This window comes from Aotus nancymaae, unplaced genomic scaffold (genome assembly GCF_030222135.1).
Source record: "Aotus nancymaae isolate 86718 unplaced genomic scaffold, 86718_ANA_hifiasm-v0.15.2.pri h1tg000103l, whole genome shotgun sequence".
NCBI classification, from domain to species: domain Eukaryota; kingdom Metazoa; phylum Chordata; class Mammalia; order Primates; family Aotidae; genus Aotus; species Aotus nancymaae.
The window spans coordinates 5,797,490-5,816,949 of record NW_026988518.1 but is presented as its reverse complement, the minus strand read 5'-3'; the positions used below and the strand labels follow the sequence as shown (position 1 = coordinate 5,816,949).

Here is a 19,460-nt window from a genome sequence, read left to right as displayed (position 1 = left end):
AACAATGACATGTTCTTGCTGAAAATTAATTTCACAGGAGGTAATCCTCGGGCTATTGCGGAATGTAGAACATTGAACAGCACAACTGACCTGTCTGCTTCAAACAACCCACGCCACCGCAAAGAACACAACAAAAAGGTGAAGAGACATCTTGTTGGAACACTGCAGTCATGCTGTGAACTTCCTGCCTCAGCCCATCTGCAGGCAGAGAACATTCTACCAGGGTAGAGTCCAACAATGACATGTTCTTGCTGAAAATTAATTTCACAGGAGGTAATCCTCGGGCTATTGCGGAATGTAGAACATTGAACAGCACAACTGACCTGTCTGCTTCAAACAACCCACGCCACCGCAAAGAACACAACAAAAAGGTGAAGAGACATCTTGTTGGAACACTGCAGTCATGCTGTGAACTTCCCGCCTCAGCCCATCTGCAGGCAGAGAACATTCTACCAGGGTAGAGTCCAACAATGACATGTTCTTGCTGAAAATTAATTTCACAGGAGGTAATCCTCGGGCTATTGCGGAATGTAGAACATTGAACAGCACAACTGACCTGTCTGCTTCAAACAACCCACGCCACCGCAAAGAACACAACAAAAAGGTGAAGAGACATCTTGTTGGAACACTACAGTCATGCTGTGAACTTCCTGCCTCAGCCCATCTGCAGGCAGAGAACATTCTACCAGGGTAGAGTCCAACAATGACATGTTCTTGCTGAAAATTAATTTCACAGGAGGTAATCCTCGGGCTATTGCGGAATGTAGAACATTGAACAGCACAACTGACCTGTCTGCTTCAAACAACCCACGCCACCGCAAAGAACACAACAAAAAGGTGAAGAGACATCTTGTTGGAACACTGCAGTCATGCTGTGAACTTCCTGCCTCAGCCCATCTGCAGGCAGAGAACATTCTACCAGGGTAGAGTCCAACAATGACATGTTCTTGCTGAAAATTAATTTCACAGGAGGTAATCCTCGGGCTATTGCGGAATGTAGAACATTGAACAGCACAACTGACCTGTCTGCTTCAAACAACCCACGCCACCGCAAAGAACACAACAAAAAGGTGAAGAGACATCTTGTTGGAACACTGCAGTCATGCTGTGAACTTCCCGCCTCAGCCCATCTGCAGGCAGAGAACATTCTACCAGGGTAGAGTCCAACAATGACATGTTCTTGCTGAAAATTAATTTCACAGGAGGTAATCCTCGGGCTATTGCGGAATGTAGAACATTGAACAGCACAACTGACCTGTCTGCTTCAAACAACCCACGCCACCGCAAAGAACACAACAAAAAGGTGAAGAGACATCTTGTTGGAACACTACAGTCATGCTGTGAACTTCCTGCCTCAGCCCATCTGCAGGCAGAGAACATTCTACCAGGGTAGAGTCCAACAATGACATGTTCTTGCTGAAAATTAATTTCACAGGAGGTAATCCTCGGGCTATTGCGGAATGTAGAACATTGAACAGCACAACTGACTTGTCTGCTTCAAACAACCCACGCCACCGCAAAGAACACAACAAAAAGGTGAAGAGACATCTTGTTGGAACACTGCAGTCATGCTGTGAACTTCCTGCCTCAGCCCATCTGCAGGCAGAGAACATTCTACCAGGGTAGAGTCCAACAATGACATGTTCTTGCTGAAAATTAATTTCACAGGAGGTAATCCTCGGGCTATTGCGGAATGTAGAACATTGAACAGCACAACTGACCTGTCTGCTTCAAACAACCCACGCCACCGCAAAGAACACAACAAAAAGGTGAAGAGACATCTTGTTGGAACACTGCAGTCATGCTGTGAACTTCCTGCCTCAGCCCATCTGCAGGCAGAGAACATTCTACCAGGGTAGAGTCCAACAATGACATGTTCTTGCTGAAAATTAATTTCACAGGAGGTAATCCTCGGGCTATTGCGGAATGTAGAACATTGAACAGCACAACTGACCTGTCTGCTTCAAACAACCCACGCCACCGCAAACAACACAACAAAAAGGTGAAGAGACATCTTGTTGGAACACTGCAGTCATGCTGTGAACTTCCTGCCTCAGCCCATCTGCAGGCAGAGAACATTCTACCAGGGTAGAGTCCAACAATGACATGTTCTTGCTGAAAATTAATTTCACAGGAGGTAATCCTCGGGCTATTGCGGAATGTAGAACATTGAACAGCACAACTGACCTGTCTGCTTCAAACAACCCACGCCACCGCAAACAACACAACAAAAAGGTGAAGAGACATCTTGTTGGAACACTACAGTCATGCTGTGAACTTCCTGCCTCAGCCCATCTGCAGGCAGAGAACATTCTACCAGGGTAGAGTCCAACAATGACATGTTCTTGCTGAAAATTAATTTCACAGGAGGTAATCCTCGGGCTATTGCGGAATGTAGAACATTGAACAGCACAACTGACCTGTCTGCTTCAAACAACCCACGCCACCGCAAAGAACACAACAAAAAGGTGAAGAGACATCTTGTTGGAACACTGCAGTCATGCTGTGAACTTCCTGCCTCAGCCCATCTGCAGGCAGAGAAGGGCCAGTGTCTTCAACCTCCCCATTATTGTGATACTAGGATGTTCCCTTGGTTAAGGAGGGGCTCTATCAGCTCCGTCCCTTTTAAAGACAATAGACTGCCTCCTTAACCAAGGGCCAGTGTCTTCATCCTCCCCATTATTGTGATACTAGAATGTTCCCTTGGTTAAGGAGGGGCTCTATCAGCTCCGTCCCTTCTAAAGACCGTAGACCCCCTCCTTAACCAAGGGCCAGTGTCTTCATCCTCCCCATTATTGTGATACTAGGACGTTCCCTTGGTTAAGGAGGGGGTCTATTGTCTTTAAAAGGGATGGAGCTGATAGACCCCCTCCTTAACCAAGGGAACATTCTAGTATCACAATAATGGGGAGGATGAAGACACTCGCCCTTGGTTAAGGAGGGGGTCTATTGTCTTTAAAAGGGACAGAGCTGATAGACCCCCTCCTTAACCAAGGGAACATTCTAGTATCACAATAATGGGGAGGATGAAGAAACTGGCCCTTGTTTAAGGAGGGGGGTCTATTGTCTTTAAAAGGGACAGAGCTGATAGACCCCCTCCTTAACCAAGGGAACGTCCTAGTATCACAATAATGGGGATGATGAAGACACTGGCCCCTCTCTACCTGCAGATGGGCTGAGACAGGAAGCTCAGAGCATGACTCTGCAGTGTTCCTTGTAAAATGTTTAGGCCGAATTACGAGGACCTTTTCAGATGAGTTCAGAGTGCGGAACCCAAAATGTCTCTTCACCTTTTTATGAAGACACCTTATTTATAATTTGAAAGTGGTTTGAAACAGCTTGAATATCCTGTATTTTAACCATCTCCCTCTCAAAATATCTCTTCACCTTTTTATGAAGACACCTTATTTATAATTTGAAAGTGGGTTGAAACAGCTTGAATATCCTGTATTTTAACCATCTCCCTCTCAAAATGTCTCTTCACCTTTTTATGAAGACACCTTATTTATAATTTGAAAGTGGGTTGAAACAGCTTGAATATCCTGCATTTTAACAATCTGCCTCTCAAAATGTCTCTTCACCTTTTTATGAAGACACCTTATTTATAATTTGAAAGTGGGTTGAAACAGCTTGAATATCCTGTATTTTAACCATCTCCCTCTCAAAATATCTCTTCACCTTTTTATGAAGACACCTTATTTATAATTTGAAAGTGGGTTGAAACAGCTTGAATATCCTGTATTTTAACCATCTCCCTCTCAAAATATCTCTTCACCTTTTTATGAAGACACCTTATTTATAATTTGAAAGTGGGTTGAAACAGCTTGAATATCCTGTATTTTAACCATCTCCCTCTCAAAATGTCTCTTCACCTTTTTATGAAGACACCTTATTTATAATTTGAAAGTGGGTTGAAACAGCTTGAATATCCTGCATTTTAACAATCTGCCTCTCAAAATGTCTCTTCACCTTTTTATGAAGACACCTTATTTATAATTTGAAAGTGGGTTGAAACAGCTTGAATATCCTGTATTTTAACAATCTCCCTCTGAGCATTTTATCATCAATTAATCACCCCTGCCTGGGTCAGTTAATATATTTCTGTTTTTACATTGGAAATTTTCTATCTCAAAATTTTACTATGTACTTGTTCTTGCTGGCATGCTTTGTGAAAAAAAAATAAATATTCCCTGCTCAAATTTTAACTTTCGTCCAGAATTAATTTTATTTATTTATTTATTTATTCATTTTCTCAATTACTGAATGACAACTTTATTTTTCTTACACTTTTAAGGCTGAACCTTCATTTAAATTGAAAAGTATGGTAATTGTATTTACTCATTAAATATTATTAAAGTTTTCTAAAACACAACTTGAAAACATCCAGCATGCATGTTTAATATCAGTACAATAAATTCAAGATGAAGTACACGCTACATGCAGCAAAGCTAGATTACAAATTATCATAGTCGTGGTCGTCATCATCATCATCATCTTCATGTTTTCTTTTCAATGCATTTGATGATTCATTGGCAGTATTTTGTGATGACACCATATTAGTGGTAATAAGAATGTTTCTGGGCCCAATTAATGATGGATTAATGAGAACATTCTGAACTGCTGAAGTTGCAGGAATTGAAGATTTTACAGCTGGAGACTGCGATGTAGGCATCTGTACTGTAAACCTTTGTCCCGTGAGGGACATGGGAGTCCCCACTTTAGTTGAAACAGACATGGTCTGTGGGGTTGGTGTGCCTAGTGTGGGAGTACTTGGTCTGCTAGTAACCGAACCAACACTTAACCGTGGGACTGTTATTCTTCCTGCAGAAGTTGATGCCTTTTTCTGTAAAGATTTCAGCCTATAGTTTGGAGCTGTTAAGCAATACCTATCAGGTGGCAACCTAGGACCTGAATATGGCTTGATTAATGGCAAAGGCGTTTGATTTCTTTGCCTTGCGATATCTAATACAAATTTCTTGGGGGAGGAGAGGTGAAAGACTGGTCAGCGCGGCACCGGATTGCCAATCGCACAGCATCTGCATCAACGGTAGCTTTCTTAGCATGGCTTGAATCAATTTTTGCATCATCTAGAATTGTGGTCACATATCGGAAGGCAAACTCCAACATCTGATTTATAACTCTTGGCTCATATTCTGTAATCCCCATATCCTTCAGGATTTGTGCCATCATCTGTGCATCTTTCGGCATGCTCTTGGGAGAAGCCATCTTGCCAGACTCCATGATATCTGATGATCAGACTTCTCGAGCTAAATCACCCACATTAATGTATTTCAGTCCGGATTTTGATGCAAGTTCTTTGCCTAGTGTGGTTTTTCCAACCCCTGGTGTACCGGTGAGCAGGATGTTCGGAAGCAACATGGTCCTCACTGCGACTGCTCCGATCACCTCGCTCAAGCGCCCTTTGCGCTACGGGGAGGACCAGAATTAATTTTAATTTGTTTTTGCTGGCATTCTGCTGTGATAAAGAATATCCTCTGCCCCAAATTGAACTTTTATCCAAAATTAATTTTAGTTTATTAGTTAAAATGGTCAAGTTTTGAATCTCATTAAAATTTTTTTGTCTATCACTCTGGACTACTGGATTTTTTACATACAGTGTTTTAAGCTTTTATTGTTATGATTGGTTTTGGCAGATAAGAATATAGATTAACAAAAACATTCTTATTTCCCTGTTTACATTCTAAGCTCTTCCATATTTAGTCTCTATTTACCATATGTGGTAGATTGTATTTACTCTATTTCTTTGTTGATGTTATATGTTTTCTTTTTGTATTTGTGTGTATGTGTGTGCCTTTTGTTTGCTGTTTAGGAAGGGTTGTATAGCTCCTGTTTAACATTGCACTAAAAAGCTTTTGACATCACTAATCCCCTTTTAACTTGATACACTTCTACTATTTGGTTTATGAGTTTTAAATTACATCTTTCAATTTCAAAATTGTACCACTATGACAATCAAAGACATTATTTTCCTCTTCTCTAACCTCTTTACCTGCCATTTCTTATTTGTTATTTCAACCCAAACATAAAGTGACAGCCTTTGTGCCCCACCTGTCCCCACCTTGGTTTTTGGTTTAGATCTACAATTAAATACATCGATGCACATGCTGTTCAAAAGTGTATCCGAAGCATCACTTGCTGAGTGGAATTTATCCTTAACAGAGGCCTCATGAGGGAATCAGGTCTCGCTGAGTTTTGCGTGCTTAATGAACTTTCCCCACTGTCTTGATACATAGATAGGATCACTGGATAAGGTACTTGCCCAAAATGTATTTTTCTTGTGATTTTAGGAAATATTGTTTGGCTTTGGGGAACAGGCATGTGTGTTCTCATACTGGGATTCCATTTTGTTCTACCAGGACCTTTAATTTCTACCAGTTACTTCATTCATTCTCTTCACCACAAGTCTCCTTCCTTTGACCAGGCCTCCCCATCTCCCAGCAATTCTGCCCTTTGAAGATTGGCCCCTCTGGCCCTCTGCACCGTGAAGCCCCTGCCTTTCAATTCCCCAGTAGCAGGGTTCTGATCCACCAGGTCTCAGCCATGTTCTGTGTTTCTCCACACTCAAATTTTTACCACTATGACACACATGTGTATATATATACATGTGTGATTTTTAATTTGTATATATATACACATGGGTAGATAAATTGTAGATCTAAATTAAATATATACATATGTGTGTGTATATATATATTTAAATTATCTTTGCATATACATAATCTTAGGGGTGGAACCAAAGTCTAAACACAGAATTCATTTAAGTTTTATATATGCCTTATACACACAGCCTGAAGCTAATTTTATGCAATATTTTAAATAATTTTGTGCATGAAACAAAGTTTGTGTGCATTGCATCTTCCACTTATGGCATCATATTGGCACTCAAAAAGTTTCAGATTTTGAAGCATTTTTGATTCAGCTTTTCAGATTAGGGATACTCAACTTATACACTTAAATCTCTGGACCATAAAATCATGAGTATTTTTTCCTCTGCGATCACCTATATTCGCTATATGATAAATATGTGCCAGTTTCATAATCAGAAATGAAATTACAAAGATAATTTAAAAAAAGAAAAGAGATTGGTATGGAGATAATTTTAAGGTTTCTGAAAAAATCATTCTAATATAACCCAGTTAACTAATGTAGCTTTTTTTCTTAAGATTAATTGCCTTAGACAGCATGTAATCAGAATAAAAATGTTAGAATGAAATAGGTGTATTTTAATCTATTTTTTAAAACTTACTAATTTTATAATAGTTGATTTTCCTAGTCACCACTGCTTTCACAAATAACCTCTGTTCTTGTAGAGGGAGCATGGTAATATTTCAATGCAAGAAAAGTGTTGTTTACAATGCTGTTCATTGCCTCATCCTGTCAGGTCGCAAAAGGCTACCAGGAAGTTTGCGAAGGATGCTTTGTGGGTAGCAGGAAGTTCTGAGGTTTAACAAATAAATTTGGCTAAATAAAACTCTGACAGGTGCAGTTGGTAGCCAGTACTCCAACTCATTCATGTGCAATTTTGATTACTGTAGCCAAGTCATAATTAGGTTGGTAATGATTTAATAATCCAAATAATTTTTCAGATTCAGTGATACACACGAAGAACAATGGTCTTCATTTTCTACTTTTATTTTTGGTAGCACTGCTAATGTTTTTAGACCAACATACCTTTTTTAAAATTTAAAAAAATATTGTTTTAGAGTTGATGTCTCACTCTGTCACCCAGGCTAGAATGCAGAAGTGAGATCATAACTCACCTCAGCCTCAAACTCCTGGGCTCAAGTGATCCTGTCACCTCAGCCTCCTGAGTAGCTGGGACTACCAGGCATACGCCATCAAATCTGGCCAACTTATGCTTATTTTTAAACATTGTTTCTTAAGAGAAGACATAATGGCATTTAGTGTGATAGTGTATTCTAAACAATTTATGATTTATGGTCCCCAAACAAATATTATTATTTCCAGTATAATTCTTTCTACAGAAGAATGGGAACAATAAAGTATTGCTCTCTTCCTCCAATATTAATATTTTTGAGTTAATATACTGCTTTAAAGTGTAGAGTATGTATCTCATGATTCTCTCAACATACCTTGGAGGAAGGCAGAGCAGGGATTATTAATTTGGTCTTGTACCTAAAGAAACTGGAACTTAAGAGATTTTTAGTTAATTTGCTAGAAGTTGAAGATGTCTAAGAGAAGGAAATGTGAACTAAGATGATATTTAGAAAGGACAAAGTGATTGGAACCAGACAAACATGGATATGAGTCATGATTCTGTCATTTGGGAAAGTCACTCAATCTCTCTGATAATCAGTTTTCACTTATGTACAAAAAGTATTAAGTCCAACTTTGCTGGATTGTTATAAGACTTAAATAGAAATAATATGTTCTGATTTTGGGTGCTTTCAGCCTTTTTGCACTGGTTTTTCCCATCTTTGTGGATTTATCCACCTGTCGTCTTTGTAATTGCTAACTTTCAGCTTGGGTCTCTGAGTGGACGTCCAGCTTGTTGGTGAAGAAGTTTGTTCTGTTTCTTAGTTTTCCTTCAGTGGACACCCCTCCCCCACAGAGCTGGACCTTCCCAGGTTCAGCTGTGCTTGCTGTGAAACTCTCAATCCTCAGCGTTTCCAATTGCTGTTTTTTTGTGGGGGTGGGACCGGCTGAACCTGATCACCTGGCTCCCTGTCTCAGAGCCTTTTTTTCTTTTTAGTTGAACGGTCAATTCAGTCGCCTGTTGAAAGGGCGCCGGAATCTGTGTAATTTCCCTCACGGTGACCCACTGCGCCGGCTGAAACAGTGGCATAAAAAGGAACAACCAGTATCAGCCATTCCAAAAACTTACCTTTTGGTAAGCATCACCATAATGAAGAACCTACATCAATTAATGGGCAAAACAGCCAGCTAGCATTAAATGGCAGTATTAAACTCACATATATCAATATTAATCCTAAATTTAAATGGACTAAATGCCCCAATCAAAAGACACAGGCAAATTGGATAAAAAGCCAAAACCCATCGGTATGCTGCATCCAGATCCATCTCACACACAAGGATACACAAAGACTCAAAACTAAGGGATGGAGGAAGATTTACCAACCAAATGGAGAGAGAGAAAAAAAAGCAGGAGTTGCAATTCTCGTCTCTGATAAAATAGACTTTAAAGCAACAAAGACCAAAAGAGACAAAGGAGGACATTACATAATGGTAAAAGGATCAATGCAACAAGAAGAGCTAACGATCCTAAATATATATGCACCTAATACAGGAGCACCCAGATACATAAGGCAAGTTCTTAATGACTTACAAAGAGACTTAGACTCCCACACAATAATAGTGGGAGACTTCAACACCACATCGTCAACATTAGACAGATCAACGAGATAGAAAATTAACAAGGATATCCAGGACTTGAACTCAGACCTGGAACAAGCAAACCTAATAGACATTTACAGAACTCTCCACCCCAAATCCACAAAACATACATTCTTCTCAGTATCACATCACACCTATTCTAAAAGTGACCACATAATTGGAAGTAAATCACTCCTCAGCAATTGCATAGCATTTCATAGATTTAAATGAAATATTGGTTGGCTGTTTGTTTGTTATTTTCTTCCCTTATTCGTTCTTGCCTCCATTGTTAAGCACAATTATCGGCATAAAAGAGGTTTTCAATACCCATTTCTAGACTGCATTCTAGCCTGGGCAATAGAGCAAGATTCCCGTTCTCTCTCCCTCTTTCTCTTCCTCTTTCTTTCTCTCTTTCATTCTATTTTTCTTTCTTTCTTTCTCTCTCTCTCTTTCTTTCTTTTCTCTTTCCTTTTTCAAAAAAAAAAAAGAAATAATATGTTAGGCATGTAGAATTTAGGATGTTTCTTTAACAGCTATCTTCATTCATTTCTCTTAAATATCTTTATGTTTAGGAGACAGTTATAGCTGAATATTTTAAGTATGGTAACAAGCATGACTTGGGGGATTCAGTTAGAGACAATTTTAACTCTTCGCCAGGGTCACTTTGAATTTATTCTGTAGGATTAATTCTTCCCTTGCTCTAGATGAAAGGGCAACTCCTACAACTTATCACTTTCAGTTAATGAAAGATTCTTCAAAAAAGTAATTCATATGAGGGTAGTCATCAAAACTTCAACCTCAATTTAAAGCTAAAACTTCTCGCTCCACTCAGGCCAGCTGCAGACCAAAAGCCTGCAGTGGAGAAGGTGGACGTGTTTGCTTTTTTCTTTTTTCTCCTTCTAGGATTCTTCCTTCTCTAGGTCGCTAACCACATCAGAGTCACAACAGGGTAGAGAGGAGAGGAAGCAGGCGGTTAGCAGGTTCTTTCTTGAGTACAGTTGAGAGCAGCACTGCGTTCTCTGCCCTGAGATCTTTTAAAGCTCTCTCTTTCTGTTAATGGGTCATTTTTGTGAGTTATCTGGAGACTCCCTACCCACCCCATTACTATGGATCTCTCATGTCATTTCTTCGTGCGTATCATGCACTCTCCTCCCCGGCTGGTCACTTACGCCTTCTTTTTCAGTTCCTGGACATCTGATGGGGCCTCTACATTTTTTCCCCCTGCTGAAATCTGTGTCATTCCAGACATCCCGTTCAGAAAAAAGTCGAAGACAACCCCACCCTGACTGTCTTGCACAGCTCACATCTGGTACAAGAGAAAAATTCATATACTCTTTGTTTCAACAAACTCTGAGCGAGGAATTTGCCCAAGGCAGCAGCTTCTCTTTCACCTTATTGTGAGAACTGTTAGCTGACATTTCTTAATTATATTTGCTGTGTCTTCAAAACCCATGAGACTTGCATCAAAGTTTGTTTCTGTCATGAAGAGGGGATCAGAAATGTGGTGTATACATGCAATAGAATATTATTCAGCTTTGAAAAAGAAAGAAATTCTGACATTACAATATGAATGAACCCTGAGGACATTCTGCTGAATGAAATAAGCCGGTCACAAAAGGACAAATACTCTATGACTTATTTCTGTGAGGTACTTAGAGTAGCCAAATTCATAGAGTAGACTGGGGTCGCCAGGGGCTTCCAGGAGGGAGGAATAAGGAGTTAGTGTTAATGGATACAAAACTTCAGGTTCATAACATGAAGAACTCTGGAGTTTGGTTGCACTAGTGGGAATGTACTTAATGCCACTGAACTGTACACTTAAAAATGGTTAAGATAAGAAATGTTATGTTATGTGCATTTTATCACAATTGAAAAATAAGACCAGGCATGGTGGCTCATGCCTGTAATCTAAGCAGTTTGGAAAGCCAAGGGAAGAGAATCACTTGAACCCAGGAGTTTGAGACCGGACAGGGCAAAATAGTGAGACCCAGTGTTTAGAAAAAAATTAAAAATTACGTGAGCATAGTGGTGCATGTTCGTAGTCCTAGACACCCAGGAGGCTGAGGCAGGAGGGTCACTTGAGCCCAGGAGTTTGAGGTTGCCGTGAGCCATGGTTATACCATTGCACTCCAACCTGGGAAACCCTGTCTCTATAAAATAAAATAAACTTTAACCATCTCATGCCATTTTTGCAGCATAAAGTTGCATTATATACTTCAGGCTTAAATAGATGACTGAGTCATGGATAAATCATTCACAGGGCTTATCAAAGTCCTGACTCAATATGAATCTTTAATTTTATTATTGGTGGAAGGATGCTGATGTATTTGCAATATATAATATAGTTTTAAAATATAAATGTATTACATTTCTTTTGTTGGTTTATTTTAGATATATTGTAGTACACAGTGAGTGAATATGGACAGAGAATTTTTTAAAACAAAAAAAAGTGTTATATTCAGGTTTTAAATCTAACATTTTAGTTCTGTATCGTTTGTTGGTGTATTTCAAGGATCTATAACTGTAATGATGACTTAAAAAGTAAATAAAGATCCACCTATCTTTTCTTTCCTCTTACCCCTCCTGCCTGCACTCACCTTTCAGCTTTTATAATCTAGCCCAAAGCCGTTCTTCATCTTTAAGTCACAGCACCCTCTACTGAGCTGTTAACAACATTACATTGTGGCCATTTTTCCATTAGTGGTTGCCTTTCTTTCAGAAGTAAAATATAATTTTCAAAATAATATGTTGAAAATGCACTACAGAGATGAACTCTGTGCAAATCCAATTGCTCTCAAACTATTTGAAACGTATTACAATTATACAAGTGCAGCCACATTACTGCAAAGATACAAGTAGTCATGAGTTTGAAGATACAATCAGACTTTAAAGGACACTCAGTTTTTTAGTATATTTAGCAAAAAACCATGAAAGAAAATAGCAAAAAGTCCTATTTAAAAATGAACAATAGATACTTTAAGAAATGTGCATTTGAAATTTTTGTCTGCAGAGTGTTAGCTGTTAAAATAAATATTAGGGGAGCAATTTTAATAAATTCTTCGGTTAATTGTTATTTATCTGACCCAAATTTCTCCTAGCTATAGAACCCTTTAGGTGTGATAAAGCTTTTCCCTGCATCTCCTGCAGATTATATGCTGCAGGAGGACTGAGAGTTTGGTTGGTTTTCTTCACTGCTGCATCCCCTGTATGAAGATCTGTGTATGGCACACAGTAGGCTCTCAAGGAATATTTAATAGTTGAATGAACAAAGTACATGGAAAGAAATGTCTATTCACACCTGCTTTGCGCTTTGAAAAGCACAAAAGACTTTATTACGGAACCACTTGTGATCAGTCCTTTTATTTCCATCTTACTTATGGCCCTTTTTTCTCAGAACTTTGCTCATCATTGTTATAATGTGGTACCTCACTCTTCAGTGTTTGGATCTGTGCTTGTAAAACTTTACACATCTAATATGATTGGGGGGAAGTAGTTTATATAAGAGAATCATGTAACTAGCCTTCTCTTTAAATAATCCTATGTAAACTTTTTCTTAATGTAGTAGCCATTCCCCTGTCTTCTCAAGCAAAGAATGTAGATAATCATTAGCCTGTTTTGGAATCACGCTTTCTTTTTGTTTGTGTTAATATTTATGATTGCCTTGTATTGTAATGAAATTCTAGCTTGGATGTTAGCTTTTCCTCCACCCAGTGGTCACTTCTGTCATTGCGCCTGGCTCAGACATTCCTGACCACACCCCGGCTACCCATTCGACTTTCCTGCTTTGAATTCACTCTTCCACTGGAAAGCAAGTAAACAAATATGACAAGTACCAGATATTAAATAAGATTGAGTATGTCTCCAAGAAAGGACCAAAAATCATGGTTTCAGTGCACAGCCTCTGTGCGGAGTTGAGAACACCATCTTCATATGAATGAGGTATTATCTCCATGTATCTATCACCTAACAAATATAACAAATTTGTCTCGTGGCACGTGATAGCTTATAATGAAAGCTGGGAAAGTTTGGAGTCTTTATGAACCTTTTCAGTAGAAATGTATTCTAAAAGTAGATAAGAAACGACATCAATTATACTCAGTGCACATTATATACATTGCATCTTGCCTGTCAGTGCTTATTTGAAATAAGCACATCTTCCTGTTTGTCGCCTACACAAACAAGAAGACGTGGGTATTAGGGAAAAACTTGGGTTATTTTTAATTCACCCTTTCTTTTATAAATTTGGCCCCAAAATAAGCAGAAGGAAGGTATTATACGGGAATTTTTGCAACCAATGCTAGCATAATCTTACCCTGTGATTCTATCTTGGGTTAAGGATGGGTCATACACTATGCACCTAGTATGCTATTTCCTTTTTCCTTAGCGACCTTTGTGAGTGTGGAATCATCATTGCTTCCACTCATCGTTGTAGCCCTCTTCATGCCAGCTTTCTAACCCCTCCTCCGTGATGCTGGCAGCATCAGAGACAGTGTCACAAGTGGAGAGATTGCAGGGAGGTAAATTATCTGGTGTAACTTCACTTTTAGCCATCAAACTAGGCAACAACAATGCATATTCCATCTGTCTAGCATCACTTTGACCACTTTTACTATACAGTACTGCTGATCTGATACAGTATTATAAGGTTGGTTTTGTTTTGATCACACAGGGACAGTTTGCAAGGGAACATATAACACAGGCAAACCTGAGGAGTGGTCCAATCTGAGGAAGTTAGGGAGGGCTTTTTAAAGGGTGTTAAGAGTTTTGTACATTAAAAACAATTAATTTACAAAAAAGTTGCAAGCACACTTTAAAGAATGCCTATCTATGTTCACCCAGAGATTCCAACCAAGTTTCACCAACTGTTCCAACAACATCCTTTGGGATCACATATTACACTTACTTGTCAGATTTCTTTAGTTTCCTTCAATTCAAAAAATATAGTCATTTCCTGATCTTTGTGGACTTTGTATATTTGAAGGTTACAGGCTGGTTGTCCTGCAGAATATCCTAATTTTGGTTTGTCCGATGTTTCCTTGTGATTAGATTCAGGTCATGCATTTTGTTGGGACCGTCACAGAACTGATGTTCTCTCTTTGCTGCACCACATGACCCCGATCTTATTTCCTGTTACTGGTGACATTAATTTTGGACATTAGGGTAAGCTAGTATTTGCTGAGCTTCTTCACTATAAATTCTTTGTTCCATGTAATGTATAATATTTTATTGAGACACAGTTTGTAACAAGGTAAATATCACATTTCTTATCCAACTCTTACCCACTGAGTGTTCGCACTGATATTTCTTGCCTGAATTTCTTTTACCATGCTGATCAGCAGATGGTGATATCCTAATTCCATCATCCCACCAACATTTATTAGTGGGCATTCAACTTCAGAGAAGGAATTTCTCTTACCACATTTGTATGACAGCCATGTGGATTGATGGATTCCTATTTCACATAATGTGATATAATCTGCTAACACCATTTATTTTGATACCCAAATTGTCTTAGGTTTGGCCAGGGAGAACACCTCAAGCTGATTCTGTGTCCTTTTGACACATCTACATTCTTTGAGCTCTTATGATCTGGTGGAACAAGATGTGTTGTGCTTCTTTCGTACCTTCATTGTCTCTACCCGGCAATCAGTTATTTCTCCAAGGTGCCCTCTGCCCTCTGGGTACTGGATGTGCTCATTGCTACTAGGCCCTATCAGTGGACAGAGGTAGAAAATACATGTATGTAAGTGTGTACATACATAAACACACATTACACACACACGTACACAAATCCCTTTATATTTCTGTATCTAAAAATAGTTAAAACCATGAACTCACACCAATACTACTAATTATAATCCAACACTATAGGGCTCATTGTAGCTTAACTCTTTTCATATTTCAACTCACTCCTCTGACTTAGCTCTCATTATCCTCAACATATTTATTTGTTCGATCTCCATGTGTATAACCAATCCCTCAGCGTCATCGGGCTATTGCTCTTCTCATCCACCTTCCTTCCTGAGTTCTGACTCTGGTTGGGCAGTTTTCCTCATTTAAACCTGCCTAATGACTTTAATCTGAGAAGAAAGGAAGGAAGGAAAGAAGGGAGGGAGGGAGGGAAGGGGAAAGGGGGGAGGTGGGGGCTTTACATATAAAAAATAAGTGTAGAACATCAATTCAAGTTCCATGATTATTGATTCTTGGATGTACAAAATGTGTTTTTTGAATTTTAAATATATCAGTCTTTAGGATATAATTGAAATAAATTCTGAAAACCTAGAGACAGTTTTAATATAGTCTTTTTAATATTTTCAAAATGCTGAGGTGCGTGGTTTTTAAGGCAGTTTGAATTTAACACAACTATTTTGAAATGAGAAGTATTTACATAATTTAGTAATGATGGTAATTTTCCAGTAACTAAGTGCCATATTTTTATGATTGAGAATTGTTTGCATTTATTTTGGGGGATGGAATGAGGTTAGTAGACAGGCAGAGCAAGAGACAGAATTTGTCTTACCTGGAATTCCATCTCCTAAATGACTTGGAAAACCTGATGAAATTTCCAATTAGCTTAATGTGATGTAAGTGAGCCAAAACTGAAAATGATTGTTTCACCAAAGACTATTAGGACACCCAAATTCAAAATTCATTACGCAATAAAATTAAACTTCCAGAGGTCTTTTGTGAGGCAAGACGGCCGAATAGGAACAGTTCCAGTCTGTAGCTCCCAGTGAGACCGAAGCAGAAGGCGGGTAATTTCCGCATTTTCAACTTAGGTACCCAGCTCATCTCATTGGGATTGGTTACCAGTGGGTGCAGCCACAGAGGGTGAGTCAAAGCAGGGTGCTCATTGCCTCACCCAGGAAGTGCAAGGGGACACAGAACTCCCTCCACTAGCCAAGGGAAGCCATGAGAGATTGTGTCCTGACAAACAGTGCTATGTGGCCCAAACACTATGTTTTTCCCAAGGTCTTTGCAACCTGCAGACCAGGAGATTCCCTTGGGTGTCTACGCAACCAAGGCCCTGGGTTTCAAGCACAAATCTGGGCAGCCGTTTGGGAGACACTGAGCTAGCTGCAGGAGTTTCTTTGGTACCCCAGTGGCACCCGGAACACCAGAAAGATGGAACTGTTCACTCCCCTGGAAAGGGGGCTGAAGCCAGGGAGCCAAGTGGTCTTGCTCAGCAGACTCCACGTCCATGGAGCACAGCAAGCTGAGAACCCCTGGCTTGAAATTCTCACCACCAGCATAGCAGTCTGAAGTCGACCTGGGACACTTAAGCTTGGTGGGGGAAGGAGTGTCTGCCGTTACTGAGTCTTGAGTAGGTTGTTCTCCCCTCACCGTGTAAACAAAGCCATCAGGAAGTTTGAACTGGGTGAGCTACCACAGCATGGCAAAGCCACTGTAGCCAGACTGCCTCTCTAGATTCCTCCTCTCTGGGCAGGGCATCTCTGAAAGGAAGACACCAGCCCCAGTCAGAAGTTTATACATAAAACTCCCATCTCCCTGGGATGTAGCACCTGGGGAAGGGGTGGCTATGGGTGCAGCTTCGGCAGACTTACACATTCCCATCCGATGATACCCAGGCAAAAGGAGTCTGGAATGGATGTCCATCAAACTCCAGCAGAACTGCAGAAGAGGGGCCTGTTAGAAGGAAAACTAACAAACAGAAAGCAATAACATCAACATCAACAAAAAGGATGCCCACGCAAAAACCTCATCTGAAGGTCACCACCATCAAAGATCAAAGGTAGATAAACTCACGAAGATGAGGAAAACCAGTGCAAAAAGGCTGAAAATTCCAAAAAGCAGAATGGCTCTTCTTCAAAGGATCACAACTCCTCTCCAGCAAGGGAACAAAACTGAATGGAGAAAGAGTTTGACAAATTGACAGAAGTAGGCTTCAGAAGGTGGGTAATAACAAACTCCTCCAAGCTAAAGGAGCATGTTCTAACCCAATGTAAGGACACTAAGAACCTCAATAAAAGGTTACAGGAACTGCTAACTAGAATAACCAGTTTAGAGAAGAACATAAATGACCTGATGGAATTGAAAAACACAGCACAAGAACTCTGTGTACCATACACAAAGTATCAACAGCTGAATCGATCAAGCAGAAGAAAGGATATCAGAGATTGAAGATCCACGTAATGAAATAAACCATAAAGACAAGATTAGAGAAAAAAGAATGAAAAGGAACAAACAAAACCTCTAAAAAATATGAGACTATGTGAAAAGACCAAAGCTACATTTGATTGGTGTACCTGAAAGTGATGGGGAGAATGGAACCAAATGGGAAAACACACTTCAGGATGTTATCCAGAACTTTCCAAACTAGCAAGACAGGCCAACATTCAAATTCAGAATATAGTGAGAACACCACTAAGATAGTCCTCGAGAGGAACAACCCCAAGATACATGATTGTCAGATTTACCAAGGTTAGAATGAAGGAAGAAATGTTGAGGGCAGCGAGAGCAATTAGGTTAGAAAATGATAAAGGCATCCAATTTGGAAAGCAAGAAGTAAAATTATCCCCTTTTCAGATGATATGACTTTATATGTAGAAAACCCCAAAGACTACACACATGTGCATGCATGCGTGCACGCACGCACGTGCGCGCACACACACACACACACACACAAAGTTAGAATAAACAAAGTCAGCAAAGTGGCAAGATGCAAAGTCAACATACAAAAATCAGTTGCATTTCTATACCCTAACAACTATCGATCCGAAAAGGAAATTAAGATAACAATGCCATTAAAGCATTAAAGGAATAAAGCACTTAGGAATTAACCTAACCAAGGAGGTAAAAGACTTATTTATGCAATGAAATAACACATTTCTGAACGAAATTGCAGAAAACATAAATAACTGGAAAGATGTCCCATGTTCATGGACTGAAAGACTTAATATTGTTAAGTTGTCAATATTAACCAAAACCATTTACAGATTCAGTGCAATCCCTATCAAAATCCCAATGATGAATTTGCAGAAGTAGGAAAACCATACTAAAGTTCACATGGAATCTCAAGGGACCCCAAATAGCCAAAACAATTCTAAAAAAGAAGAACAAAGCAGAAGGACTCACTTTTTGATTTTAAAACTTACTAAAAAACAAGAGTAATTAAAACGGAGTGCTGCTAACATAAAGACAGACCTAGAGACCAATGGAATAGAGAGCCAAGAAATGAATTCCTATGCATATGTGGTCAAATAATTTTTGACAACAGTACAAAGAACATTCATTTAAAAAAGGACAGTCTTTTAAAAAAATGAAGCTGGGAAAACTGAGGATCTACATGCAAAAGAATGACATTGGACTCTTAATTAACACCATATTAAAAAATTAATTCAAAATGGATCCATGACCTACATGTAACCTTAAAATTATAAAACTCTTAGAGAAGGCAACATAGGGCAAAAGCTTCTTGACAATGGATTTGGCATTGATTTCTTAGATATGACATCAAAGGTACAGGCAACCAAAACATGACGAATTGGACTTCATGAAAATTTAAAACTTTATGCATCAAAAGTAAAAAGGCGACTCATAAAATGGAAGTAAATATTTGCAAATCATATATATAATAAGGGGTTTATATATAAACTATATAGAAAACTCCTAAAACTCATCAACAAAACCACAAATAACCTAATTTGAAAATGAGCAAAGAACTTGAACATTTCTCCAAAGAAGTTATACAAATGGCTAGTAAGCACATGAAAAGATGCTCAACATCACTATTTATTAGGGAAATGCACATCAAAACTATAATGAAATACCACTTGATACCAATAAAGGTGGCTATTACAAAAAAGAAACAGAAAGTAACAAGTGTTGGTGAGGATGTGGAGAAACTAGAACACTTTTGCACTGTTAGTGGAAATGTAAAATGATACAGCCACTGTGAAAACCAGTATGGCAGTTTCTCAAAAAATTAAGCATAGAATTACCATACAATTCAGTAATTCCACTTTTATGCATATATCCAAAAGAACTGAAAGTAGGGTCATGAAGAGGTATTTACACATCCATGTTCTTAGCAGCATTATTCACACAATACCTAAAACATGGAA

General features: G+C 39.1%; 1 pseudogene; it reads right to left on the bottom strand.

Moving 5' to 3' along the window:
* Window positions 1–3,855: 3,855 nt before the first annotated feature.
* LOC135272060 (transcription initiation factor TFIID subunit 9-like) lies at window positions 3,856–6,438 on the bottom strand (annotated as a pseudogene).
* Window positions 6,439–19,460: the final 13,022 nt, after the last annotated feature.